Raw genomic sequence first — 27,807 nt, 5'->3', positions numbered from 1 at the left:
GTATAGAGGTGTGGAGAGGAACAGATGGGGAGGAGAAAAATCAGGAAAAGGGGTAGACCATGGACTCATCCTCTGCATCCCCTTGCACCACCCTTCCTCCAACCCCCACCACCAGTCCAACTGCATCCCTGGTACTAAATGTGGGGGTTAGGGGTTTCCATACCCTCAACAATTTCCACAGAGGTTTTCATGCAGCAACAGATTCCCTTTTTTAGGGAGGAGTCAGGGAGTCCTAAAAGGAAGAAAAAAAAGACACACACATACTATGAGAGGACACAACACAGATAGATAATGCCAACCAGCAGTATGACCAAACCCTTATGGATGGTGTAAATGAAATGTGAACAAGCGACTGAATAAATGTTATATGACTTCAAACGCTAATTGACATTAAACAGAGAAAAAAAGTTCTCTTTTGTCAAGTCTATTTTCAAAACCTTTTAAAACAAGTCTTCCCTAGAAAAAGAACCCACTGCTCCCAAATACCTAAAAAGCACAATGGGTATTTTTGCAAGATTTCTGACATGCTGTTGGACATGTCACTAATAAATTCCAGTGTGTCACAATCTGTAAAAGAGAATTTTTCTAGAAGGTGCAGTATACAGTAAGGTAATCCTAGACTTTTGAAATCGTTGCCTTTTTTGGGGGGGTTGTGTGTTTTCACAACTCAGCAGCCTGCTCCAGTGAAAGTCGAACGCCCCGGGCTACGGGGCACGAGCAGCAAATCCCACAAAGTTGTTTAAATAAGGGAGCTATTCCTTTCAATCATAACACATTCTTTTCCTTTTACATGATGCTTTCAACAAGCAGCACGAGTCAATCACTGACACTCCAGCTTCCTTTAATTGCACCACCAACCACCATGTTAATTCATCTCCCATTAACGGCTCCAGGTTTTTCCTACCATAACATGGCCTCCTAGACCCGTGTCATTCAACAGCGAGCAAACACTGTTTTGGTAAACTTTTAACCTACTTCGTGATGCATGGAGCTTAAACCTTGCTTAACAATGCCGCCTATAATGGACTTAATGAAAAATCTCCAAATTGGAAATGTACAGGGTTATCGAGACGTGTAATTGGAAGATTTCTTGTGAGAAACATGATGTCACCATATATGTAGTTCTATTTTCGGAACAAAACCGTGAAACCCGTGATGGCTCTGTAAACAAAATGGCTGCCAAGTAAAACAGTGCATAATGGGTAATATGGCTAAATCATTATTGAAGTCTCGATAAGACAGCGAGATGTTGTATAAAATATGGTATTTGCCAAACCTAAGATGCAGAGTGGGTGCACAGGTTCATTTGGCCCTGGTGATATTTCCTATCATATTTAAATACACTGACATTATCGAATACCGTTAGAACAATGTGTTGCCTACTAGCCTCACAGCCCTAATCTTAAATCAATAGAAATATTGTACATTACTAAGGGTACGTCAAGGGCTGGAAACAAGTGCTTCATTCAAGAAAATATTAATTTGTTTTTTTGTAAAGGCCATTCCTAAGTGACTTATTTTATTTTTTCTTAGACCTGCTTATTTTAGACTAACAGGAAGCTGGATCTGATAAGGATTTATAAAAGGTTAATGGGCAGAATTTGTTTTAGATAAGCAGGTAGAATGACTTCTTTGTGTGTTTGCAGTTTCAGATACCAGGCACGCACTGTATAATTTAATGGGCCGAGGTACAATGTTTTATCAGTTAGGGGTGACGAAGCTACAAAAAAAATAATAAAAAATCCTGGCACTTGCGAGGCAATTTATATAGGAAACAAAATTGCAGGAACATCGCAGTGCATCTGATGGAGCGCAATGGTGCTCTTTTATTGTAGGGGTGCACTATAATTACGGATAGCCCGCATCCACATATACTCATCTGTCGTGATAACAATTTGTCATTAGGTTGTGTTTAGCAATAACATGTGAAAGTGTGATGGTAGGAAAAGTATCATGCCATGCAAAGAAACAATGTGCCATTTGAGTTTCAAAATAGTACTTTATAGTATTCGATGTCACTTTCCTATGTGATGTAACGTATTTGATTTAAACGTGCATCATATTAAACGTTGCACATAGATGTGATTAATTGTGTTTAACGTGTAGGATGTCATAGGTTGTTTGCAATGAAATATGAATTTGTTGTGCTTTTGTAATGCTATGATGTAGAAAGGCCTACACGAAATGTTTACTTATGTGTATATTTGAAGGGCCTGTGTATTTCATTATATTGGCCGATTTCTGTAGGCCTGAAATGTATCTTCCCTGGAGGCTCTCTAGTAAGTCTTGTTAGTGAAATTCATCTGCATGTTGAATTTGTTCTGTTCTCACGTTTCTGTTGCAGGTGGAAAAGTCGTCTTTGTTAGTTAGAAGAACGTATTTTGTTTAGGAGAGTTAGGCTCGGGGAGGATGCGATACAAATGTGTAAGGAATGCTGGTTATTGGGAGGCGCTGTTCTTTCTCATTGAGGGAGGTCTGGGAATCAAGGTCATCGAGCCAGGAGCTGGGAGTCCACTGCCAGATGGAAAATCACCTATGAGAAGTGTCCAGCGAAGTGAGGAGATCTGTGGGCGTGTTTTACGTTTTGTGTTTTTGTATTAAGGACAGTGCTCCGGGTGGATTCAGGAGACGAGGTGAAAAGATCGAGGGAGAGAGAAGGAGCATCTTAGAACAAGCTTTGTAGCTTTAGCTACTTTTATTTTTTTTGCAGAGTTTTATATAGCGCAAACTAGACCCGAACCGAATCAGGTATCAGAGCGCTTTACATATCACCAGTTACGTTACATGAGGACACACATTCATTTTAGGCACAGGGAGATTAGGTGATTTGCCCAGAATCACAGGAGGTTTTGGCGTTGTTACCGAGACTCGAACCCAGATCCCCAGGTCCGAGGTCGAGCGCCCTAGCCGTTAGGCTACTTGACCCACACAATACGAGTGTACTTCTTAGGAAGTCTTCACGCGCTTACACCTTTTTCTGATCTTGTCTGGGGAAATGCTAAGTAGGGATGTCACAATAGTGTTAGTGTGGGGATAGACTAATGCTGCTTATTCATTCACCGCAGATGAAGAAGGATTTGGACGTGGGGGCAATCATTGCCTGCGTTCTGCTTCTGGAAATTGTTATTCTGTTTATGATCCTTCAAGTAAAATTGGCTCGTAGGTTTGGATTTGTATTAGTTCCCATGTATTTCTACAACCTCGTAATGAGGTGCTTGTATATCCAGTTGTTTTTGGCATTGTAAAAAACCCACTAACTTGGAATTCAGAGTCAGTGAATCTTCTGAGTCATTTTCTTTTAAATTGTAGTCTGTCTAAATGAGAAATTTCTCCCCTCTACACTTCTCAGCAGGTAACAAAGGTCCATCAGCCAAGAATTCCACAGTAAATTGGTAGGAAGGAACTCGCCCCCATCACATCGTATGCAGGCAAAGATGGCGGACTGGTAAGAGCAGGCTGGAGAGCAGTGTCTATCCGTACCATGACGTGATCTAGATTTACATGCTCAGTCACTAGGAGGAACCAAAATACATTTCACTGATATTCCGTGACTTCATTTTTAAAAGTTATTTTTATTAGTTAGTGGCACAAGATGCGGGCTATAATACTTCAGCCTATTCATTACTGTAGTTTTATAAATACCATGTCAAAAGATGCCAGATCCTCGGAGCTTAATCTGTATTAAAAACACAGCAAGTGTACAAAGTTCTCCTTAGGAGCGCACCGCTGGAACTGCCGAATCCCTGGGTTGTGAATACCAACACTGCCTAGTTTTGACTTAAACTCATTCTACACGTCCTGTCTTTTTTTTCTCACTCCTGCAGGTTATTTTCGCTTATTTTTAATTTATTTTTCTCACTTTGCCACTGATTTCCTTTTTCTTCCACCTTCATTCATTTTCTTGCGTTTTCACTCTTGCTCTGAGGCAAAGTCTGATAATGAATATTAAGGGCCTGCTTCACAAAGGTAAACTTTAACTTTTGGTTAAGTTCACTATTTATTTGCTACTACGATTAGTAGTACGTTTACAACTGTGGAGACTCCGCAGCTGAGGCAGAGATCTCCGCTCATAAAAAGGTAGGGCAGGATTATATTTTAAGTAACTGAGGAATCTCTGTAGTTGTAAACTTACTATTAAATACTAGTGTGTTAATACCCTAAAAAATGTAAACTTACACAATAGTGTAAGCTTACCTTTGTGAGTCAGGCCCTTTAGAAAATGATTACAAAAAGATATCCCACTCCACCTAGGATGCTGACGAAGATGGTTGAGTGAATCATTTTGCCACCTGCCCAGTCATTTGTGCCCAGTCTGCTGGGTGGAAAATGTTGTATAGGGATGAAGCCACTGTGAAGCTCTCCCCAAAGGTACAATGGGTACCCCAAGACTTACTACGTTAGTGCTCTCTACAAAAGAATGCCACACTGAGGCTCACAAAATGCTTAGCTAAATGTGACCAGTGATTAGCCTTACATTGCTAGAATCATAACATTGATATGGCTTTGGTCCTAAAGGTACATGAAGACAAGACCACATTAGCATGACAAATGCCCCATGATAATTTCCACATAGGGTAGTGCTAACAGTGGCCACTCCTGCTAGCACTAACCCATGACAATCAGCACTTGAGTGGCATAATCCATGTTGGCCTCCATCTGGCACTGTCTTCATCAACAATTATGAGGAAGTTAATGTAACGTAACATTTATCGAACCCATTAGCTAGAATTACACATGATGGTAGCCCAACAAACACAAGCCCTTATAATAGAATTTAATAAATCGTCATTGTAAATTTCACCCTCTTTTCGCAATGTAAAACATGTTTACATTTTGTGAAAGGCCATTTCTGATATGTTTTAGAAATATGGGGTGTCAGAGATTCATTATACCCTTATAGACCCTGCCGAGTTCTATACTGGTTGTTAAAGACCCTGAACCAGAGTTATAGGCCTGGTGCCAGTATTTGGAAAGTGAGACTGCTGTCCTTAATTCTTATTTCTCCTACATCTCGAGTAGCTTCTCATATTGTGAATTTCCAACCTTTCAAGGCAATGCATATTTTAAACTCTCTTTATTCTACACAAGCTAACATACTCCTCACCTCTAGTTTTTAAATTGCTTTTTGTGGGGTTCCCATTTAAATGTCCTCCTATCAGTTTTTACTGCTATCAAGAAGGAATACAATTAGACAAACTAGCACCCTTGAAAAACCATCAAATCAAGCAAGGTAACAAAAAAGCCCCCTGGTTCAACGACGACCTTAAGAAATCCAAGAAGCTATGTCGCACCCTCGAGAAAGCCTGGAGAAAAAACCCAACCACTGACAACCTGACCACCTTCAAGAACGCAACCCGCAAACACCACCAGCTGATCCGATCCACCAAGAAATCAGCATTCAAGGATCGACTTGACAACAACGCCCACAACAGCAAGGAACTATTCAACATCGTCAAAGAATTTACCAACCCCACCTCCGACACCAACGACATCACTCCCTCCCAAGACCTCTGCGACTCCCTAGCCTCTTTCTTCTACAACAAAATCGCCGACATACATAACAGCTTTGAAAACCAACCCGGGAACCAGTCCACTCCACCCACCTCCGAACCAACATCCCCCTCTAGCAACCTTCTCGCCTGGAACCCAATCTCCACTGAAGACACCATCCGCCTGATGAACTCCATCCACTCAGGATCGCCAACCGACCCATGTCCCCACCACATTTTCAACAAAGCAGACTCCATCATCGCACCCCATCTCCGAGACGTCATCAACTGCTCCCTCAACTCCGCTACCTTCCCGGAAAGCTGGAAACATGCGGAACTCAGCGCCCTTCTGAAGAAACGCACAGCAGACCCCACTGAACTTAAGAACTACCGCCCCATATCGCTCCTCCCATTCCCTGCCAAAGTGATTGAGAAAGCCGTCAACAGTCAGCTCGCCGCCTTCCTCGAAACCAACAAATCCCTCGACCCTTTACAGTCCGGCTTCCGAGCCAAACACAGCACCGAAACTGCACTCATCGCAGCATTATACGACATCCGAACTCTACTGGACAACGGAGAAACAGCTGCCCTCATCCTACTTGACCTCTCCGCAGCCTTCGACACAGTCTGTCATAGCACCCTAATACAACGCCTCAGCAACATCGGAATACATGGAAAAGCATTGGACTGGATCATCTCGTTCCTTGCCGGAAGAACCCAGAGAGTCCGCCTCCCTCCTTTTAGATCAGAGGCCACCGAAGTCATCTGCGGCGTACCACAAGGATCATCACTCAGTCCCACCCTCTTCAACGTATACATGAGTCCCCTCGCATCCATCGCACGCCAACACAACCTCAACATCATCTCCTACGCAGACGACACCCAGCTGATCCTCTCCCTCACCAAAGACCCTAACACCGCCAAAACCAACTTACACGAAGGAATGAAAGAAGTAGCTGAGTGGATGAAGAACAGCCGCCTAAAACTGAACTCGGACAAAACAGAAGTCCTCATCTTAGGATCATCCCCCTCTGCCTGGGACGACTCATGGTTGCCACCAGCCCTGGGAACGGCACCCATACCTACGGACCACGCACGTAACCTGGGCTTCATCCTGGACTCCTCCCTCTCGATGACCAAACAAGTCAACGCCGTCTCATCCTCATGCTTCAACATCCTACGCATGCTCAAAAAAATCTTCCGCTGGATCCCCACCGAAACAAGAAAGACAGTCACCCACGCACTGGTCACAAGCCGACTGGACTACGGAAACACCCTCTATGCCGGAACCACAGCCAAACTACAGAAAAAACTTCAACGCATCCAAAACACCTCAGCCAGACTGATACTGGACATCCCCGTCAAGCTCACATTTCCGGTCACCTGAAAGACCTCCACTGGCTCCCCGTCAACAAGAGAATAACGTTCCGTCTCCTCACCCACGCACACAAAGCCCTCTACGACCTAGGACCCAAATGCCTCAACACGCGACTGTCCTTCTAAACCCCCACCCGCCAACTACGTTCATCCAATCAAGCCCTCGCCGCAATTCCGCGCATCCATAGATCCACCATGGGGGGAAGAACCTTCTCCTACTTAGCGGCCAAAACCTGGAATTCTCTCCCCACCCACCTCCGCCTTGTACAGAACCACCTCTCCTTCGGAAAGCAACTTAAAACTTGGATATTCGATAAGTAAAGTACCCCCCCCCCCCACCTCCTCCCCCCCAAGCGCCTTGAGACCCTCTGGGTGAGTAGTGCGCTATACAAATTTCCGAACTTGAACTTGAACTTAGTCACCTCATACCAGTTCCTTTCTCTGTGGTGGACCCAAGACTTGTTCCGGGTTTGTGTCCATCATTTACTATAAGGCAAATGTCTCTCTTACTGTCCATTTATTCAGAAAATATTGTACCATCATCTTCTGTTGCAAATGAAATATCACATGGTAGAACAAATAATCCATCCTCATTATTCAAGATCCTTCTGTGCAATAGCTCCAGCTATGAACTATACTGGAAACATAAGAGTAAAGCGGTGAGCTCAATTCAAAGTGGGGTTTAGGCTATATTTGTCAATATCTGTCATCTTTCTTTTCTGCAACAGAATTCAAATCGGAAGACTTAGGGGGAGATTTTTAAACCTTTTACACTGCACTGGAAATCACCCGCTAAGTAGTGCAAAGCAGGGAAAGGGGAGGAGAGAGCCATATCTCTGAAGATATGGTACTCTCCTGCTCCCTCCCTGTCATGCAACGTAGCGCAACCCCCTAAAATTAGTCTTTTGTAGGTTGGTTAGCCTCAACAGGTATTGCTGCAGGGTCTGTAGTGCTATCAAGAACACCACTCAAATTCACCAAACCATATCTGTCCAAAACCTGCAGTCTTGCTGCTTGCAGAGGGGCACAAATTTAATCTTTACCATGGCATTCATCGCTTTTGTTGATGACTGTTGTGAGTTGTGCAGAATGACACTGAGTTCATGGCCTAACTGACCTGCTTCTGCTTTCTAAGCACACATATATACTTTGTGCGCTCATTCCTGAGGGCTCTCTCCCGCTCTTATCAATAAGCCTACTCGTGACCACTGCAGAAAGGATGATCATATAATTTAGGGGCAGCATTCAGCATTTATTCTGGATGGAGTTATAGTTGTCATCAAGCTCCAAGGCGATAGTGGGGAAGCCCTTTGGTAACTGGAGCAACATCTTCCAGGACTTTCTCTTATGGGCACTATTTTGAACGCTTTTTTGTTCAGATCTCAGGTATCGGACTCATACGATATCTAGCTTCCTACTTTAGCCTAGACAACCAAATGTGTTTCAGCGCGCGCAATGAAATTTGTTTTATTTATTTACATTACTCTAGTCAGCCGTGAGCCGGAGTTTACTACCCCCCACCCTGACCTCCCCCGCCCAACTGCCTCACCGTCCCGCGGCACTCCCTACACGAGCCGCTACTGACTATATGTCAAAAGACGAAGAAGAGAAAATACCTTCAAGCAAAATGATCAAAGAAACTAATCAATTGATCATCAATTAAATAGATATCGACTGTATATTGGCCTTTAAAATTATTCAGGAAGGGGAATTGAATTCCATATTTTTTCACATTTATTTGGTATTCACCAATGCTGCACTTATTGAATTGTGATAGAAAAAGCACAATATATATGGAATTTATGTTAATTGTTATCATGTTTGTGATTTGTCAACGTTTCTATGTTTTCATGTGTATGGGGGAGAGAAAAGAAACTGACATATCAGCATTGGGGTGGGTAAATGTGTTATGCACTACTTTTGCCATAACACTTGTAAAGAACTAAGCATTACCTGCAGAGCAGTATAACCCCACAGTGAAGACTGTTTGCACTATTTTTTCACTCTGCATTTTCATGTGTAGTATTTTTTTTATATGTAGTATTTAGCTGCATGGCAGGATTAAAGCTTTTTTTCTTAAATAAAGGCCATTTGTTGGACAATGATTAATTGATCATTTGGGGATGCTCTATCGAGTTCTGCATTTCTACAAACCACCAAAAGTTGAAGTCCTAAATAGACTCTTCAGTCATGTCCATTTTGGTTCTAGTGGCACAGTGAGTCCGAGACCCCATCTTGACACACCCTTGGCCACATAGGGCGTTACCTTAAACAGACAAAAGTGATGGGAGGAATGCTTTCAAATAGTCTGGCCACTGGCAATCTCTTGGGGTAGCATTTCAACCCATCGTGTTTTTCCCCAATTTGCCACCTCAGATTAGACCAGCCATATGCAGATCAGCCTTGGTCTTGCTCCAATAAGAACAGTCCAAGTCAGGTCCTCTCTGAACCTGAAGACAAGCAACCCGAGACCGGTTTCATGCAAGATGGATCTCTTAAGTCCGGTGTAGCTTGATTCCAGTGGGACAGTGAGCACGAGGCCCACATCTGGAATTACCCTTGGCTACATAGGGTGTTACATCAAACACACAAAAAATCAACAGGTTGAAATACTATTGCCATTGCCAGTTATTATACTTTTGTGAGCATTTCTCGAATCACTTTTTGTGCATTTGTCTGTGTTTCTAACCCATACCACCTTCTAGAGAAAGACTTGAACTGTTCGACTTCACTGCACCTGGGGTCCAGTAGCTAAAGGGGTGTGAAGAAAGCTTTGATTTTGGTTTCAACAATAAGATAAAGCACCAGGGCACCACTGGTAAAAGATTTTCATTATTCCAGGTGAAGCCTAATACCTATTATTGCCCTGCGAGTCTCACAACATTTCACATAGTAGTGATTTCTCATGCTCTTAATATCTTCTGAATTCCTTCCTGCTTGATTTAGATTTTTGAGATCTTCCTTCTGTTGTTTACAGTCATCATCATAACAACCAATGGGGCTGGTTGTAGGTGTACAGGGGCTGAAATGTTTAGCAGAATTCTATAACGATTCAGCTGTGTATTTAGGATTCTGATAGTTGATTGTCTTTGCACCACTCCTCCAATTTGGTTTCCAAATTACGATGTCGGTGAACTCACTCTCAAATTAAATTCACAGGTGCTATCCAGTTCATTGATTTCGACTGGGCAATCCATTATATTTCCTTTTATGTCCAGACGGAGGTTGTTGTGATCACTCTCAAGGCTCCAGCTTATGCCACAATTCTCATATGTGTGCCAATCATTAGCTCATAGCAAGCTGAGATCAATTACTGTGGCAACTCCCCATGAGAGTTGAGAATGTACAATGCATTGTTTATATATACATTTATTACTCAAGTTAAGCATTCTCTTTCACAGAAGATTTTCAGTCATCTTCGTGGATCTACTCTGATAATTTCATGATGTAATAATGGAATTCCAAGCAAATTCTTCCGCTATTGTGTTGCCTCATCCTCATTTTCCCATTCACCCATCTTGCTATTGAAGTCACCACAGAAACAGGTGAAATGCATTGCATGTATTAGACTTTTCATCCTCTCACTAATAGTTTTAGAATTAAAAAAAAAAAAATCTCCCTTTGGGCATACACATTGTTTACCCTTGAAATTGCATTTATTATCAATGTGTGGTGCTTCCCAATTCTTTACATATTGGCAATCCTCCATCCATTTGCTAGCGGTTTGGTGGCCCCGACTATTTCTTGTACTTGATTTCTGAGCTGTACATTTTGTTAAATTTACATTGTTTGAGATCTCCAGCGAGGATGCCTTCCATGTTTATTGTTGTTTTTCATGTTTCTTCAGGTGTCTGTCTCTCAATTTCTGAGCAATACTTTTCATATTTAATGACGGGAGTGATATTTTCTTCTACCATGGATGATTGTCCTCACTATATACCCCATGGGCATGTAGGTTGGACCAATTCTACCTCCGTGGGCTTTAAATATTTCTCTGTTTTAATTCCTCTATCACAACAACTTGACTTCACAAGTAACAAGTTTTTTTTCACCAGTCACTGATGCAATAGCACCGTAAAGCACTCCAATGCAGTTCTGGCGGGACTCGCACCATGTGAAATGTGGAGAAAAAAGCGAAGCATTTTAGTATTTTAGAAAATGTCTAGACAAATGGGCATCAGTGCTATGTTTTGCAAATGAAGGGCTAGTGGGAGTGCTGGAGAAACGTATCCCAAATTGGTACATTTGGCTGTGCAGTATAGGTTGTCTAGCGAATCTTAAATATGAGGAGAGCCCAGTGGAGTTGAGTGGAGTGGAGTTGACATGTGTGGTATTTGTTCCTTCTTTTATATCTGAAGTTCAGTCGTGTTGCCTGGGTTTGCAATATAGACCTTACATAATCATTTTAAAATATAAATTAGTCAAGACACAAATTACAGATTAATGATGTGGGGAGCAGTAATATGGGTTTGGAGCCATCTGCTGATCAATGTTTGAGGGGAACTTGGCAAGAGATTAAAAGTTGTTGCTGTTCTTTACACTAATCAAGAGCTAGGTTTTAAACACACATTGATGCGTGAACATGCCTTGTATTGGCTTCAACTTTCCACAGAAAGAACCACAGGCTTTGAAATGAAGCTAGGAGTAGGAGAAGGTACAGCCTTAAAGAGTATCAACACTTATGGATTGTTCATTGGGTTGGTGAAGACCCATGATCTCTCTTCATCGAATTTAGCTGAAAGAGTCTCCATTGATTGGTTCATGACTGTTTAGTTCCATTTTATTGTCTACAGTACTGGGCATGTGACAAATGCCATTAATAGAATGAGGAGGGGCTCAAACTGCTATTTTATTTTTAGATTTATGTGGTTTATGTATATATGTAATAAAAATATTATACTATATGAACGTATATACCTAGGAAGCATTCACAGATTCGATTGGTGTTTATTGTAATCATTGTATTTATGATGTAACAGAGCAAGTTCTGAAATACTGGTCTACTCGAATCATCTTTAATAATACAGCTCAGTAAATTAAGAGTTTATTATTAGGATTTCTGCGGCATCTGCATGTCATTAGATCAAATCCAGTCATGTCTAATTTAACATTTCTTCATAAATTCACATTACCTTCCAAAGCCATGTGAGAATAAAATCTAATATTCTGAATAAAACATGTACTTTGAACAGCAGGCAGCAGGAGCATGTCAGTTGAGTCCCCAGTGTTCTACTGCAGCTCCCACAGTGTTCTAATTAAAAACTAGAAAGAATGTGTGGTACACCTGAAGCCATCTTGATGGCATCAAAGCTGTAAAACATAAAACATATCCCTTAGAAATGAACAAACTGTGGGGGTTTATTTTCTCATAGAAATTATGGTTAGTGCTGTTCAAAAAAGCCAAAATGAGGACACACTTTCTGTGAGTTGTCAAATATCTTTCTTATCTATGTCAGTGAATCATTCTGATTAGCTCAGTGAATCATTCTGATTAGCAGACTGAAACGTGTATATGTGTGTGTGTGCATGTATATATGTATATATATATATATATATATATATATATATATATGACGCTCCAAATCCTTCCACAACTTCAAGGAAAGCATAAAACAGCACTCGGAGGGCGAAATGTTGCCAACACGCTAGATTTTATTCAGCGGAGAGGCACACACAGACGCGTTTCGGCGTTCTGCCTTCGTCAGTGTGTGTTACACTGCGTTTAGTGTTGACATGTTTTTTAAACATCATTATGCCAAACCCACATTCGGGACATCAACAGAGAAAAGGGACTCATACCACAGACAAAATAGGGGCGGCCATCTTACAGTGTTGACTACGGTTATTCAGACATAATCATCACCATATAGGTGAATAACATAGAGCCCACAGATGGGCAATTACCCTATTCTGATTGCGGTGTATATAATATACATATTCCAAAATGGAAAGGATAATCAAATAAATCGATACAGTCTTCAAATTATAAGACTTCAAGTTCGATAACATTCCATTAGAAGTTACTTATAAATCAAATTAGAGGGTTCATAAGGCTGGATGCTGTATGCATGGCGGCAGATAGTACAATTTGACAAAATGCTTGAAAAATCATCTATAGTTATAGATATAGTAGTTCATCCCTATAAGAAAATAATCATCCAACAATCACTTGAACAAATCACTTAAAAAATAATGCATCATATTTCAGTTCATTCCAATGAGGTTTGATAGATCCAATTTCTAGTAGCTTTCTTTCAAATGATATAGATACACACAAATCACAGTTATCTAAAATGAATTGCCATATCTTTAAAGACACATTGTTAGTGAAGGGACTTGTATATATATCTTGTTTGATCCCCTTAAAGATTTATGATCTCAAGGTGTCATCATATCATAGAGCATGGACAGCATATCTCTCACTGAAAACTCAACTACATATGTACACATGGCACTATTCTTCATCTTACAGACTTTTACTATCTCATATGCTAATATGGGGACTCTTTATTACAGATCCAGTGTCAATCAGATAGGTCTTATCACAGTTATATAAGATTAAAATGACATATTGGATCTTTTTGTTTTTATTGGTAATTGAGTTGGTTTATTTCCCCAAGTGAAAGGCCATCTCCTCCCCACTATTTAGACCTTTCGGAGATTTTGTTGAAAGATCTACGATGTATCTAGATTCCAGTCTCCTTAACCTACGTAGACGATCACCACCACGTATATTCGGAGGCACAATGTCCAGACCGAAGTATTGAAGTTTACTGCGGTCCTGCTTATGGGTCTCCGCAAAGTGGCGAGCCACAGGATAAGCCTGGTCCACTTTGTCAATGGCTCTTAGGTGTTCAAGTATTCTTAGCTTGAGCTCCTTGATCGTACTCCCAATGTAGCGTAGGCCACATGGGCACTGTAGACAATAGACGGCATACTGCGTGCTACAGGTAATGAATTTGTTAATATTCATTTTTCTACCTGTATCAGCTATGGTGTACGAAAGGACCCGTTTGCTACCAGCACAGGCTTTGCAGCGGCCGCAAGGATAGAAGCCTTATATAGCTATGTCCTTTCTTCTTCTCTTACAGGAACATGAACTCTTTATTGATTGTGCCCACTTGGGCTGAATTTGGGAAGTCACCCAATGGGCTAAACAGAACTATACGACATATGCCCACTCGGGCGGTATCGTCAATTATGAACTATTAATTATTTCGCAATTGTGTGTACTAAACACAAATGTAGCAATTGGAGGATATTTGGCCGTAAGCCATGATAATGTGAATTTCTATATGGCTACTTAGCCAAGAATTTTTGTTCATAAATACTGATGGTTTTCTTCGTAACTTAATTCTAATTGCCAAAATGAATGGTGACTTCCGTTTATTTTCTGTTTCTGTATATGAAAGTGATACAAATATTCACATGAAACGTTTAATTTGGTAACATGGCATTTAATTGAATATTTTCTTTATGTGTATGATCACGTGGTACACTCCACAACAAAGTATGTTTCTTTAAATGAATGATGGTACCGGTAAGCTCCACCCGTGAGCAAGAGATCGGCTGATCTCGAAACGCGTTGGGTGTTTTTTTCTGCTGATTAAACACTGACAAGCACCGTACTACAATTGGGCTCCGACTCTGGTTTTTCCGTGAATGGATTGAGGCCAGGAGTGTGTGCAAATTGAGGGGCTGGTGAACCCCGTCGAGAGCCCGCCGCTGAAGTGACTTAAGCACGCCACTCTTGCGTGTGTATATATATATATATATATATATATATATATATATATATATATATATATATATATAAGTATATATATATATATATATATATATTACCGACTGGCGATAGCCAGTAGGTATATATAGTTAGGATTTTTTTCCTATGGGATTTCTGAAAATTCTATGTCGAATAACTTTGGCGTTTGTGGACGGAATTGGCTGAAATTTTCAGGAAAATGGCACATTTTGTTTCTGATCAGCCCCGGAAAATTTGGGGGGGTTTCGTCAAGGGGGGGCCGAAAAAAAAGGGGGGTCCCAAAACGCGTTTTTCCCATTCATTTTTCCATAGGGCGGTTGGACTCACTTTTAGCTCGAATGGCTGAATGGATTTACACGAAACTTGGCAAAATTGTAGATATGGTTTGCCCGACGTGCCTTTGCTATGTCTCAATATATGTGCTCCAGTGGATTTTGAGAAATTAACGTTTTAAAAAATATATATATCTGTGACAGCGCTCCGGTTAGCGCCCCGGTTCGCGTACCGGACGCGTAACGGAACTTCGCGAAGCGAAGCTGATTGGCTCTCCGGTGTCTGTCAACATTCTAAACAGTCCGGAGCGGCCGCCATCTTGTCTCTCGGTAGGATCGAGAGACAAGACGTGGTGAAAAACAAAGGGGGAAATGAAGGAAAGGGGGCAAGGTAGACCCCTCCTGACCCCCTAGGATTGATGAGGGGGATATTAAAGTGCCCCGCGGGGCAAAAAAAAATGTTTGCGATTTTTCGCCGTAGAGGCGCGTCCCGGTACGCGAACCGGGCAGCTAACCGGCAGCGTAACGGGAGTCCGCCATCTTGTGTTTTTGGAGCGTCCGGTTCGCGTACCGGGTAGCGTTCCGGTAAGCGTAACAAGGGGAAAACCAAGAGAAACAGTAACAAAAAATTTAAGGGAATAGATTTCCACCAAACTTGGCAAAATTGTAGGGACTGTTTGTTTGATGTGCCTTTGCAAGGCCTCAAGATATATGCAGGTGTGGATTTTGTCTAATTAAGGTTAAAAAATATATATATATCTGTAAGCGTGCTCCGGCGCGCTTACGTTACGGGTTTTGTTTGCGCTGCAGAGCCGATACGTCACGGTAATGCGACGCGTCATGAGGCGTCTCACGTGGCTACGTGATACGTCACGTAATAAAGAATATATTTTACAGCTATAGATATTAGCTTTTAAAAAACCAATGAAATTCACTGAAAAAACCATAGGTTATAGACCATATATAGTTAGGAATTTGCATTTACAAAACCTTGAAAATTCACTGAAAAAAACCATAGGTTATAGACCATATATAGTTAGCTGGACATTTTATTGATATAAAACCAATGAAATTCCATATATAGTTAGTTGCACTAACTATATATTTCGCACATCCGCAATCCAATGCGGATGATGTCACATATTACATCATTCATGACATGGTCAGTGACATCACTGATGACATCACTGATGACATCTCAAATGACATCACTGATGACCTCACTGATGACATCTCATTTAACATCAATGATCACACCACTGATGATATACTTCATGTGATAATACAATGCACCTCCTTACACTCTAATATAACCTCTGTTACACCTAGTGTAAAATACAGAGTATCATTTTTGAAACCATTGACACACGAATACCATTTACTACATACGCACTCACTGATTCCTACGTCTACACACACATTCACTCATTCACCCATACAATCACTCGTACATACAGTCACTCATCATTACAACACTATCATATGCACTCATACACCTATGCAGACACTCACACACTGCCACTCATCCATGGAGTTACTCACACACCTAGTCAGTCCTGTAAAGAATCAATCACACTTTCATTTCTTCATCTATACAGTTAAACACAGTTAAACACAGAACAGCTTACATTTTCACAGATATACTAACACATACTTACTCACTTATACAATCAAATCCTTCATCCATACTCTGATACATCCACTCATTCTTCAATATGTAAAACATATTTAAACTTTAAAAAAACACACAGACACTGGATGATGTCATCAGTGATGTCATTTGAGATGTCATCAGTGATGTCATCAGTGATGTCACTGACCATGTCATGAATGATGTAACATGTGACATCATCCGCATTGGATTGCGGATGCGCGAAATATATAGTTAGTGCAACTAACTATATATGGAATTTCATTGGTTTTATATCAATAAAATGTCCAGCTAACTATATATGGTCTATAACTTATGGTTTTTTCAGTGAATTTTCAAGGTTTTGTAAATGCAAATTCCTAACTATATATGGTCTATAACCTATGTTTTTTTCAGTGAATATAGATATATATATATATATATATATATATATATATATATATATATATATATATATATATATTACCTACTGGCGGTCGCCAGTAGGTAGTTATAGTTAGGATTCTTTTCCATAGGAAATCCGCAACATTCTATTGGGAATAACTTTGGCGCAAATTGAGGGATCTGTCTGTAATTTTCCTCAAATTTGCCTCGCTGCGCTCCGCTCCTTTCCTTAAAGTTTGGGGGGATTCGTCAAGCGGGAGCCGAGATAAAAGGGGGTCCCAAAACGTGTTTTCTCCATGTTAATTTCCATAGGGCGGTTGGACTCACTTTTAGCCTGAACGGCTGAATGGATTTCCACCAAATTTGGCAAAATTGTAGGGACTGGTAGCCCGATGTGCCTTTGCTATGTCTCAAGATATGTGCTCCAGAGGATTTTGAGTAATTTAGTTAAAAAAAATATATATATCTATAAGCGCGCCCCGGTACGCGCACCGGGCGCGTAACGCAAGTTCGCGTGTGGAAAGCTGATTGGCTCTCGGGTGTCTGTCAACATTCCAAACAATCCGGAGCGGCCGCCATCTTGTGTCTCGGTAGGATCGAGACACAAGAGGTGGCAAAAACAAAGGGGGAAAGACCATAAGGGGGCAGGGTAGACCCCCCTGACCCCCTAGGTTTGATGTGGGGGCCATAAAAGGGCCCCGTGGGGCAAAAAATAAATAAAAATCCGATTTTCGCGGGGGGAGCGCCCGGTACGCTCACCGGGGAGTGTACCGGGGAGCGTACCAAGGGGAAAACCCAGTGGAACAGTAAAATAATAATTTAAAGTGCTTAGAGGTAGGGTAGCTTTGAATAGAGTTGTTGTGTTGTGTGGGTGATTTAAGTACCAGCATGTAGGTACCAATGCAGAGTCTTAAATTCCATGTACACCGTCTCCTCTGTAGATAATTTGCATGTTGTTACAGAAGTTATTGTGGTATATGGAATCTATACCATAGTCTGTCAGGAAAGCAGAAACAACATGGAGGCAGGAGATGAAAAAGAGATGTCAAATACACATTGGAGATAATATAGTGGGAGAAAGGAAGTAACTATGAGCAAACTTACTATGTAACACAAAAAAGTTGCACAGTATACTGTAAGTCTCACTTTATATTATAATCATTTTGGTACTACTTCATGAATTACTTATAAAAATGAATAATGTCTCGAACAATTTTTAATTATTAAATATTAATTTATTATTCTGAATTTTCATAATTTAATAACACTTGCAACATTTCATTATCCGAAATCTCCTTCAAATTTGTACTGCATGATTCCATATTATCTAAACAGTCTATGAATTGTTGGTCAAGAGACTCATCCAGGAAGTCAAATAAATCTTCTTCAAGAATCTATTCATCAGTTATTTCGAAATGAATCTGCTCATCAGTTATTTCGAAAGAAATATTGTTGGTCTGTGGTGTATCTTCCATTTTCTTGCTGTAAATTGCATTAAAAATAAATATATCAGTAGAGTTAGGGCAGTGTTGGGTTTAAGTTTAGACAGGTACTTGTGAGTTTTTAACAGTGAAGTTATCTTTGGGCAGTGTATGGTATCAGGCAGGAAGTAGAAATATCAAAAAAGTGTATGTGATGAAGCCTAAGTAATTTCATAATTATACCAGAGAAGCCTAACTCAATCTATAACTATAACAGAGAAGACTATCTCAATCTATAACTATAACAGAGGGACAGTGAATAACTATCAGAAAACGTTTTTACAAATTAACTTAAAGTGACCCTTACAAATTAACAACTTACCTTATTAAATGGTGATGAAGATAAATGGAGAAAATTCTTTCAAGATGTACCTCAGGTAGGTGTAGTCAAAATGGCCGTGTTTACCTCTCATTTTTCATTTATATTCATGTACATAACCAATCAAATGTCAGGAAAAAAAAGTAGAAAATGAAAGTAACATTTTAATTGGTTGTAAATCCTAACACTTCATATGTGTTTTTGTCATGTAATTTACCTCAGGATATTTAGACAGGGCTATAGCTCAAATGGCTCAATGGAATTCCACCAAATTTGGGAAAATGTTAGGGACTGGTATGTAGTAGGGCCTATTCTATATTTGGTGAAAGTCTCTCCAGTGGTTTTTATGTAAATTAACTTGTAAAAATTTTTGGGAGCGCTTACCGGTGCGCTTACCGGTACGCGTACCGGCAGCGCTACGGGAGTCCTCCATCTTGTGTTTCGGTAGATTTGAGACACAAGATGGAGGACAAACAACGTTGGGAATGGGTAAAAGGGGGCATGGTAGACACTCCCTGACACCCTAGGTTTTCTGAGGGGGGCTTAGGAGGCCCATATAGGCCCAAAAAAACCTATTTTTTTAAAATTTTCGCGGGGGAAGCGCCCGGTACGCGTACCGGGGAGCGTACTTTGGTGAAAAACAGTGAAAAAAGTTAGAGAAAAATAATCATTTTGAGTGATCAGAGGTAGGGTAGCCCTGAAAAGAGCTTTTGGGTTCTGTGGCTGATTTAGGTACCTACAAGTAGGTTCCAATGCACAGTCTTATATTCAGGAGGAATATTCTATTCCCCTCATCTGAGAAGTGCACACCACCTCCTCTGTAGATATCTTGCATGTTGTAACGCAAGTTAGTGTTGTATATTCAACCCATTCCATAGTCTCTCATGTAAGCAGAAACTGATTTATTCACATGTTTCCGTGCTTTCTGAAATTGTGGACAAAATTGGTTGGACCACTTCCATTTCTGTCTTTGGCATATATTGGAAAATACCAAGGCAGTTTGAGGAAAAAGTGCCATCAATTGCTCAAAGGTGTCCTTTAAAAGCATTTCCAGACCTACCCCAGTCAAAGTGCCTAAGTCATTTCCACCACAGTGCAGAATTATGAGGTGAGGGTGTGGCAGATGCAAAAAGGTTTTCACCAATGGTATCAATTGATGACATCTCAATCCTCTTTGGCCAATCCATTTTATGTCTACATTTGGTAAGTCAAGGTTGTGAAAATTTCTGGTAGCTACATACATTTGAGCCCAGTGGATGTAGCTATGTCCAATATTCCAGACAGAATACATGGTGAGAGGAGGTTCTGGTGCAGTCAGATGAAGTGTGGGAATGAAATGGCAGTTGGAACAGTAGGAGTTTGCAAAACAAAACTGTGGAGTTTCAGTGCTCTTGAATCACAAGCAATGATTGGTGGATTCAGATAGTTGAAAACTGAAAGTTAGAGTGCATGGTTCTGTTCTGTGAAAGAAGTAATTTGAATGGTTAAGAAAAAGTCATTTAAAGAAACAATGCACTGGATAAGCTGGGGTATTGAGAGGTCAAACATCCTTGCTAAGTTCAATTGCAACATTGTAGAATAAACTTTTAAACCTGAGAGCTCAGTGAGGAGGGAGTTGCTATGGTAACAGGTAGAAAGGGCTGAGGGGGGGAAGGGTGCTGGTTTGAAAATAGAGAGGGAAGAGTTTTGATTGGTTACCATGAGGAATATGTGTGTAGAATTAGAGGTTCTCTGTGCCATTCATGGTTGCAGTGCCTGGAGTACATACCTTTTGCTCTGCTAAAGAAATATTGCCGTGTGTTTCTGACACTGTTCTCAATCTCCTAAAGCATTTGTAAAGGTGAGTAATGATTCATTTAATCTAGATACTTGTATACTCTATGGAGAAGATTTGGAAGCAAATTGTGTTTTTTTAATGTTGCTTTGTGTCATGTTTTTTGATAATGCTTGGTAAAATGTTTTTACTGCATAGAGGAATTGTATTTTGTAAAATTGTGAAGTTTCAGTATTGACATGGAATGCTTGTACATAGGACCTGTGCTGTGTTTCTTAAATGTGATGTGAAAAACGTTTTTGGGGAAAATGAATGGCTTTTACATTTTTGAGAAGGAATAAATAGTGTCTGCATGCTTAAAGAAATACATTTGACCCTTTCAGAATGATGTTACCTGTGTTAATTCAGAGTAGGAAGCACACTGAGTTTCTTTGCTGTTGGTTTGTGTCATGTTTTTTGATAATGGTTGAATTTCAGTAGCGAAATTGAATGCTTGTACATAGGACCTGTGCTGTGTTTCTTAAATGGAATGTGAAAAACGATTTTGGGGAAAATTAATGGCTTTTACAGTTTTTGAGAAGGAATAAATAGTGTCTGCATGATTAAAGAAATACATTTGAACCTTTTACAATGATGTCACCTGTGTTACCTCATACTAGGAAGAACATTGAGCTTCTTTGCTGTTGGTTTTTGTCATGTTTTTTGATAATGCTTGGTATCAACATTTGCAAGATAGAGGATTTGTATTTTGTGAAATAGTGAGGTTTCAGTAGTTGAATTGAATGCTTGTACATAGGACCTGTGCTGTGTTTCTTAAATGTGATGTGAAAAACGATTTTGGGGAAAATGAATGGCTTTTACATTTTTGAGAAGGAATAAATAGTGTCTGCATGATTAAAGAAATACATTTGAACCTTTTGCAATGATGTCACCTGTGTTACCTCATACTAGGAAGCACATTGAGCTTCTTTGCTGTTGGTTTGTGTCATGTTTTTTGATAATGCTTGGTATCAACATTTGCAAGATAGAGGATTTGTATTTTGTGAAATAGTGAGGTTTCAGTAGTGAAATTGAATGCTAGTACATAGGACCTGTGCTGTGTTTCTTAAATGTGATGTGAAAAACGATTTTGGGGAAAATTAATGGCTTTTACATTTTTGAGAAGGAATAAATAGTGTGTGCATGATTAAAGAAATACATTTGAACCTTTTACAATGATGTTACCTGTGTTACCTCATACTAGGAAGCACATTGAGCTTCTTTGCTGTTGGTTTGTGTCATGTTTTTGATAATGCTTGGTATCAACATTTGCAAGATAGAGGATTTGTATTTTGTGAAATAGTGAGGTTTCAGTAGTGAAATTGAATGCTTGTACATAGGACCTGTGCTGTGTTTCTTAAATGTGATGTAAACACCGATTTTGAGGAAAATCAATGGCTTTTAGATTTTTGACAAGGAATAAATAGTGTCTGTATGATTAAAGAAATACATTTGAACCTTTTAGAATGATGTCACATGTGTTACCTCATACTAGGAAGCACATTGAGCTTCTTTGCTGTTGGTTTGTGTCATGTTTTTTGATAATGCTTGGTATCAACATTTGCAAGATAGAGGATTTGTATTTTGTGATATAGTGAGGTTTTAGTAGTGAAATTGAATGCTTGTAAATAGGACCTGTGCTGTGTTTCTTAAATGTGATGTGAAAAACGATTTGGAGGAAAATCAATGGCTTTTAGATTTGTGAGAAGGAATAAATAGTGTCTGCATGATTAAATAAATATATTTGAACCTTTCACAATGATGTCACCTGTGTTACCTCAGATTAGGAAGTAGATTGGCGATCACTACGGCATTGAGCCCCTGGAACGACCTCCTCTGGCCTACCGAATTAGGGCCATCCCCAATACCAGCTGAAGCAGTAAAAAGCTTGGGCCTGATTATCGATGCAAACCTCACCATGTCTGCCCAAGTCTCAGCTGTAGTGGGTACTTGTGTGGGGCTAATGAGGCAATTGCGCAAACTATCCCCTATCCTGACGGTAGAAAAGCTTAGAAGAGCAGTATCAGCACTGATCCTGGCACGCCTGGATTACGGCAACGTTCTGTATGACAATATCCCTCAAAAATTGTCGAGCAGACTGCAGATAGTCATGAACGACGCCGCCAGACTGATCTTCAACAAACCTAGAAGGACTCAGGCTACTCCCCTCCTCCATAAACTCCATTGGCTGCCGGTGAAACAACGGGCCAAATTCAAGGGCCTATGCATAACGCATAAAGCACTGTACGGACAAGCCCCAAAATATATCAAGAAACGTTTAGTTCCATACGCCCCAAGCAGGAATTTACGATCAGCAGACGCTGCTCTACTGATTTGTCCGCGTTTTAAGCTATCCTCCTTTGGAGGGCGCACGCTCTCCCATACAATTCCCAGTGCATGGAACAAACTGCCAGAGAGCCTGCGCAAAGAAACAAACCTCTTATCTTTCAGAAAAAAGCTAAAAACGGTGCTGTTTCAGGAGGCCTGGGGTAATGCCTAACTCTCTCCCCTCTAGTATGGTGCTCACTCTCTGCAAAGCGCTTAGAGACCCCTGGGTGATAAGGCGCTATAGAAATCTAACATACAATACAATACAATACAATACATTGTGCAGATGAGGTGAGGCATGTCCAGAGGTACAGAGGAGGTGAGGCCTGTGTTCAAGACTGTAGTGGGAGAGAGGCCTTTTCTGGGGAGCATAGGTGGTGAGGCCTGTGTCCAAGAGTGTAGTGGACTAGACTTCATGAAGCCTATCCCCCACTGCACTCTTAGACACAGGCCTCACCTCCTTTGTACCCCTGGACAGACCTCTCTTCCACTATACTCTTCAATACATGCCTCACCTCCTCTGCACCCCTGGACAATCCTCAGCTCATCTGCAACCCTGAATAGACCGCAACTCATCTGCATCCTTAGACAGGCCTCAGCTTATTTACACCCCTGGACACGCGTCACCTCATCTGCACCCAGTTACCATCAATTATACCCAATACATTGAGGCCTGTCCAGAGGACACAGATGAGGTAAGGCGTGCCCAAGGGTCAGAGGAGGTCAGTCCTCTCCACTGTACTCATGGACACTGAATGCTTGTACATAGGACCTGCGCTCTGTGTCTAAAATGTTATTTAAAAAATGATTTTGGGGCAAATCAATGAGTTTTAGATTTTTGAGAAGGAATAAATAGTGTCTGCATGATTAAATAAATATATTTAAACCTTTCACAATGATGTCACCTGTGTTACCTCAGATTAGGAAGTATATTGTGCAGATGAGGTGAGGCATGTCCAGAGGTACAGAGGAGGTGAGTCCTGTGTTCAAGACTGTAGTGGGAGAGAGGCCTTTCCTGGGGAGCATAGGTGGGAGGCCTGTGTCTAAGAGTGCAGTGGACTAGACTTCATGAAGCCTATCCCCCACTGCACTCTTAGACACAGGCCTCACCTCCTTTGTACCCCTGGACAGACTTCTCTTCCACTACACTCTTCAACACAGGCCTCGCCTCCTCTGCACCCCTGGACAATCCTCACCTCATCTGCAACCCTGAATAGACTGTTTGCTTATTGTCATTGCTTTGTTGTTTGGTAATAGTGGTCTATAATGTGTTATTTGTTTCTTTACCACAGATTGAAATCAAGATTTCAATAGTAAGGAAATATGCCCTCAAGGCAGAGGAGAAGAAAAGATGACAAGCGGAAAAAATCAAAAACAGCAACGGAATTACAGTACTCCTCTACAACAAATACTTCAAAAAACAGGAAAAAAGCTCCTGGTAAGACAACTAAGTCTTTCTTACGGAACATATGTAGATTAAAAAAAATGTTGGACAGAATGTAGAAAAAGAGAAGGAGAGAGCAAATTTGAAGAGGAAGGAGAGATCCCCCAAAAATGTTACTACTGCAGCAGGAGACAATAATATGTATAGGGATAGAAGGCAAAATCAATTTAGGGACATTCGTAAACGAATGTTTCGCAATAGGGTGGTTTTAAATTTGTTAAAAAATATTAAAAAAGGTAAACAGAGATCTGCTTTTTATAAGAAAAAGAAAAGTGTAGAGAAGATTGTTGATCAGGCTTTTGAAGTTAAGAAAAAAATATTTATTTTAATAATCAATAGAATTAGGACACTTAACAAGACAATTGATGTTTTCAAATCAAACAGTAAATGGAAAAGAGTAATTAATCGGACTAATTTTTTAAAAGTTTTTTCTGGAGAATGGATGCATAGTTCAAGTTGTGAGCCATTTTTTAATGAGGAGAGTTACTTCCAGGAGAATGATTTAGTGCATGCAGTTGACATCAGTGGTCGAGCATATGAGGTGAAAGACGGTTGTCCGATTGAAAAAGAGAGACTTGTGCCTAGAGAACCAGAAGAGGTGTTAACTGATGAAGTTTTAGGGAGACGTACTAAGGGTCCAGTGTACACTTGGAAGTGTAGTAGTATTTGTAGTGTGCGACAGGAATCAATCGATTTGTTTTGTAATTTCTTACGTACATATAGTAAGAAAAGTCTAAAACAGAAAATGAAGATGTTGCAAGACTTAGATCCTTGCAGAGTGAGAGAAAACACAGGTTTGCAAGGGCATTCACTGGCTTGTCTTTCTAGAAAAGTCTGTCAGAGTGTTTTTCATCATTTTAGGATGTTAGCAGTGCATCATAACAAAATGAGGAAATTAGTGAGAAGGTTGTATTATGCAAAAAGTCCAGCACTTAAGCTTGAACAATGAAACAGTGCTCTTTTGCATGGAACTGAATTAGATGTGAAGAAGATTTGTGAAGAAATTGAGATTTGTTATTTTGGTGAAAAAGAGGACAGTGTAGAAATTGACACAGAAATTCAAGGTAATGTGGAAGACAATGTACAGATTTCAAGTACAGAAAAGTTTGACCAGGAAATTACCAGGTTTAAGGTGAAATCAAGTGAAAGGCCGAATTTTACTTGTGTGTGTTGTCGACGAACTCATTATAAGCATCAAACTAGATTAGTTGATTTATACGTAAAAAGTGAAAAGATAAATAATTATGAGTGGAAGGATTTTGCAACTTATTTGTGGGTGGAGAATTCTTTTGATTTGAGTTCTGATCAGCGTATTTGTAAATATTGTTATGATAAATTAAATTAAAACAGAATGCCTGCTAGAGCTGTTCATAATAATCTGGAGTTGGTAGACATTCCTCCTGAATTGATGGATTTAAATACATATGAGTCTATTTTGATTCAATGTGTCCATCCTTTTCAGGCAATTGTTCGCATGGAGCCTAAGATAGGGAAATTGCCTCCTTCAGATTTACAGAGAGGATTAAAGGGAAGAGTTGTTTATTTGCTAATTGATACAATTGGTGTAGAGAAAGTGGAAGAGGAACCTCTGGTTATTCTAGTTATTGGGGTTCCGACAAAGAGTAAGAAAATCTGGCAAGATTTAGTGGATGTTAGGAAAGTCAAAAAGGCAACGTTGTATTTGGTCAAAAACAATGAGTACTACAAACATGTATGTGTTGGAGCAGAGGAAACAGCTGCAGATGAAGACAGTGATTGTTCTGCTGGCCAAATTGAAAAAGTTGATGTGTCTAGAAGTGAAGAAATATATGAACATTATACTGTTCATCCTTTGCATTCCAAAGAAGTGATGGGGAATGCAATTGACTTGTTTCAAATGAAAGCAGCAAAAGGAAGTCCCATTAGTGTATGGGAAGAAAGTTTGGAAGCTCGTTGTTTTCCACATTTATTTCCAACAGGTCGAGGTGGACGATATGACGATCGACCACTTCAAATTCCTGCATCTGAATATCGAACTTTAAGATTATATGCTGAAGATCCAAGGTTTCGTCAATGCATTCCATATTTGTTTCATCTACTGTATGAAAGTGACTTGTCTGGGCTTTCTTATGCAGTAAACCATATACTGAAAAGTGGAGCACATCTGCAAAATGTTTCCGCGAGGGACTTTATGGAGAAAGTCAATCTGCAAGATATATTTTAGAATCTCATCTAATCAATCTCATGGCATGTCAGCGTGGTACAAATGAGTATTGGTACCGTCGTCATGGGGAATTGAAATGTATGCTAAGAAACTTAGGAACTCCTACATGGTTCCTCACTCTTAGCTGTGCCGAGTATGCATGGGACGACTTACTTCAATTTCTACGAGAGGCAAATGCAAATATACAAAATATAGAATTCAAAACTGCTGGAGAACTGTGTTCTTTGGATCCAGTGAATGTATGCAGATATTTCAATCATAGATTTGAAGCTATGATGTCTTTTATTACCAACAAAAAAAATCCTCCCCTTGGAGAGGTTTTGGATTTCTTTTGGAGAAAGGAGTATCAAGCGAGAGGTGCTCCTCACATACATATGTTGTTGTGGATTAAAGATGCACCCAAATTTGGAACAGATTCGGATGAGACAGTGATGAGCTTCATTGAAGAGTATTCAACATGTGCTGTTCCGAAAACTACTGAAGAAAACAGTTTAAGGCAACAAGTTTTACGCTTTCAATCCCATCGTTGTGGAAAGTACTGTCGTCGAAAATTCAGAAACAAGGACAAGTTCTACACAAAATGTCGTTTCGGGTTTCCACGACCAGTGATTTCTTATGGAAGAGTAAATAATTTGATGTCTTCTCTGCGACATACTGTGACGAGGAAATCACCAAAAAATACATAGAATTTAAAAAGAAACTAAGAGTCCAAGTACATCAACGACTACAACCCAGTGATTTTGTCCATGTGGAATGCTAACATGGATATTAGGTTCGTTGCTGACAACTCTATTGCTATGGCTCGATATGTGACGTCTTACATCACAAAAAAAGAAAAGACAGAACTGAAGGAAATGTGGGAGGATATTTCACATGAAAAGAGTCTAAGCAAGAAATTATACAGTTACAGTCTGAAGATGTCGTCACATCGAAAAATTGGAGCATATGAATGTTCTGATCGATTGTCATCAGTAAGTCTATATGCCAAATCTAGAACCATCATTTGGGTGAGTCTAGGTCTTGCTGCAACACGAAACCGAGTTTTGAAATCTGTACAAGAAATAGAGTATTTGGCGGAGAAAGAACCAGAAAGTAAAACATGTTTGATACATACTATCCAAATAGAAGTCCTTACCTTGAGAACGCTTGTCTCTATGAAGTTCTGCAAAGGTATATTTATAAGAGAAACATCCGAGAAGATATCAATAATGGAATATATGCTGTCATTGGATGTGAAGGATGTCTAGTGAAACAGAGAAAAGGTCATTTGATTAATCATCG

Source organism: Lissotriton helveticus, chromosome 10 (assembly GCF_964261635.1).
Source record: "Lissotriton helveticus chromosome 10, aLisHel1.1, whole genome shotgun sequence".
NCBI classification, from domain to species: Eukaryota; Metazoa; Chordata; class Amphibia; order Caudata; family Salamandridae; genus Lissotriton; species Lissotriton helveticus.
This window is presented reverse-complemented; position numbering follows the sequence as displayed.